This window comes from Sphaerodactylus townsendi, linkage group LG09, assembly GCF_021028975.2.
Source record: "Sphaerodactylus townsendi isolate TG3544 linkage group LG09, MPM_Stown_v2.3, whole genome shotgun sequence".
Taxonomy (NCBI): Eukaryota; Metazoa; Chordata; class Lepidosauria; order Squamata; family Sphaerodactylidae; genus Sphaerodactylus; species Sphaerodactylus townsendi.
Window position 1 is genome coordinate 82,682,616 of NC_059433.1, and position 3,598 is coordinate 82,686,213.

The window sequence follows — 3,598 nt, forward strand, 5'->3', positions numbered from 1 at the left end:
TTGAATGGTTGTGTATCTTTGTAATTGGATTTATAAAAAGGGTTTTGTTCGGTGCATTAAAACGAGATGCTCCTTGAAAGCAGCGGAGATCTAATTTAAACTTTACGCGACTCTTCTAAACGTCAAGTTGCGGTTGTTAAAAGGTGTTGAATTGCAAGCCTGCACTGGAGATTCCCATGAAGTATCAAAACTCAGCATGAACTGATCCACATAAGTGCTACTTGTTTATCAGCCTCCCAGTGGATGTAACCTCTTGTCCTTCCAGAGCTGAACTTAAAAGTAGCACCCAGCATTTGGCTGCAGTTGCCATTGTCTTGTGATCCATTTCTCTGCACAACCAAGAATCAGTGTAAATTTTTACTGTGAGGCAGTGTAAACGCCTGACAGTTGCTTTTCCTGCTTGGCATTAAAATACTACATTGAATACGCTGTGCACATAACCGTATTTTGAAAAAGAAAAGTACCATCATGTCACAGCCGTCTCATGGCAAACCCGCAGGGTTTTCAAGGCAAGACAAATTTGGAGGCGGTTCACCATTACCTGACTCCATGTGGGCTGAGAGAGTTCTGGGAGAAACTGTGATTGGCCCGAGGTCACCACCAGGCTTCACGCGAAGGAGTGGGGAATCAAACATGGGTCTCCAGATTAGAGTCTGCCACTCTTAACCGCTTCATCACTCCAGCTGACATTGGATAGGGTAAAAGGTTACTTTGGATTAGAAAAACGTGCCTTAGGAGCTTACAAAAGTCAAAGGGTGGAAGAGGAACTGGGGAAAACAATTGCTTATTAAACTGCCAGGCAGCAGATTGAAGCGGAACCCTATATATTGCATAAATCAGTGACTGCTACTGTGAAGTAAGTGGCATAGGTAGAGAATGGATGTCTGTCTCTAGCTAGGACAAAAGGGCACTCTTAGCTTCCATAGACAAGGCATCCCAGTAAACTTGGACTAGTGTTTGCATGCATTACAGCTTAGTGGTAAAGCATAAACATTGCGTGCAAAAACAAAGTCCCTGGTGCAATCCTAGATATAAATCTCTGTCAGTAGGCCTGGAAAAGGCATCTGTCTGAATTCAGGAGAACTTTTTTCCAACTAGAGGAAACCATATCGTGATCTATGTATTGTCGAAGACTTTCACAGCCCTGGGACATGGACAATAGATACCCCAAACATTTCCTTCTCTCAGGACACAGTGTGTAACAGACTTCCCTCTGTGATACACCTCTGAAGATGCCAGCCACAGATGCAGGCGAAACGTTAGGAACAAGATCCACCAGACCACAGCCACACAGCCCAGAAAACCCACCAGAACCATATCATGATCCCTTTTTCTGACTGCGTCAGGCAGCCGATTTCCTACAGCTAACTTGGCTGCAAATTTGACTAGCTGCTGTATACTGTGCCAGGACTGAAATCCACCCTGGTGATACTTTTATAAGGACTTGCTGATTGGAACTGATATAAGTCGTGTTCACTGGGCTCTTGCTGTTTTGCACCATTCCTGTTATTACACATTACAGATAAACAGTGGAGTAGACAGCTTGCGTAGATTAATTTATTTTACAGTACTGAGAAGAAGCCTGCAGCTGGCATGGGTTCTTATTAACATACAACTACTAATTAATTTTGACAACAAATTTGTTTATTAAAACTTTTATCTTGTGGCTCAAAGTGGCTTACAATAATAGTTTAAAACATATCCAGTTAAAGCATAGTAAGCTCCAAATCTTCTCCCCCTCCCCCCAATGGAAAATAATTGGGCTATGGTAGGTGCACAGGGGCATGCTGAAGGAAAACGTTCTTTAAATATGTGGCTCGCACACTGTGAAGATCTTTAAAAGTCATAACCGGCACCTTGGATTGAACTTGGAAACAGCTGGACACCTAATGTAGTGGTTTCTCGGCAGCCAGCCTGACAATAAACAAGCTGCCGCATTTTTGGACCAATAGTTTCTGGGTTGTCTTCAAGGGCAGCCCCATGTACAGCATATGGCAGTACTCCAACTGCAAATGTATGCAAGTCTGCTTTTAGCCAATACTATCTGGCATTCTTAGCAATAAAAATGTGATTCCTTTGCTGTCAACTTGGGGGAAAGAAACTGAGGTTTACTGTATTTCTTACGCCTAATTTTTTCCATTGCACTTCTAAATCTGTTCTGCCCAAGACACTTTGGCCATGTTAAGCAGGAATTCTGGTTGTAAAATGGTTCAGAACTAGCTCTAAATGCTTTGCCATATGGGAGAATCCCAATTAGAAACAGAGCACACTGATGTTATTAAGGATCAAGGGATGTTCGATACACAGCTGAAGATTGCTAAGTAAACAGGATGTTCAGTTCAGGAAATATTCTAAACACCTAACCTGATTTTTATCTCCTTGACAGTCACTAGTTGGGCTAAGGTGTTTGAGGGGAGATATGCTCAACCCTTGATTTCTCCTACATTTTATCTGTCGTTAGAAGTTCTGGGTGCACTTTTCAAACAGCAAGATGCATCTGTTTTGCAAGTGGGTGTCGTATAGTTCACATATGGCATCCTCATCGTTGCTTTGAAGGTATTTGCAAATGAAAGCTAGTTTTATCTGAGAGCCAGTGTGGTTAAAGGTGGACTCTGACCTGGAGAACCAGATTTCATTCCCCACTCCTCCACACGAGTTGCAGAATCTTATTTGGTGAACCAGATTTGCTTACGCATTCCTGTGCGGCACCTTAGGTTAGTCCCAGTTCTTCAGGACTCTCTCAGCCCCACCTACCTCACAAGGTGTCTCTTGTGGGGACAGGAAGGGAAAGGAGTTTGAAAGCCCTCTTCAAGTCTTCTTACGGGAGGGAAAGGGGGGGGAGGTATAAATCCAAACTCTTCTTTAGCTAAATGTTTGCTGCCTTAAACTTACATTGGAGAAAATAGTCCTTGATATGACCCAAGTTGAACTCAAATAAATTACATGTGGGAAAGAAGTTGATTGGGTTTTTGTGGCAGCAGTTCTTGCTGTTATAGAGACAAGTTTGTTTAGAACATCACAAGATTCCCATTGAATCAAACCAGTGGTCCATCTAGTCCAGCATCCTGTTTCATATAGTGGCCAGCCTACTGCTCTGCAGGGCTCACGAACCTTCCCCAATGTTGCCTTCTAGCACTGGTATTTAGAAGTTGTAGAGGTCCCCTTTAGTCATTATTAGCTACTGGTGAACATGTTTTAAAGTAACTTAATTGGCAGCAGGATTGGTACAAGAAAACTAAACTGTCTTTTGTTTTCTCCTGCGCATGGATGACATTTGTTTAGAACTTAGATAATGCCAAAAATATAAATGTGAGTTCAACTCCAGATTGTGTAATGGCCCCATCACTCTTTAAGACTGTCAACAAAAACATTCTTGAGTAAAGATTCCCCCCTGCCCCAAACCTGGAGATTAAACTGGAATGCTGGTTATAAACACCAAGGGAAACTGCCAACATATTTTCCCTCTCAAATAGTTGCTCGCTTCTAAATATATTCACCCTGTAATGAATGCTGACTTTCATTTTGATAAAGGATGTAAAGCACTTCTAAAGAGACCATGCTTTTCCTTTTGATCTTCAGGTGCGAATCCACAATGGAG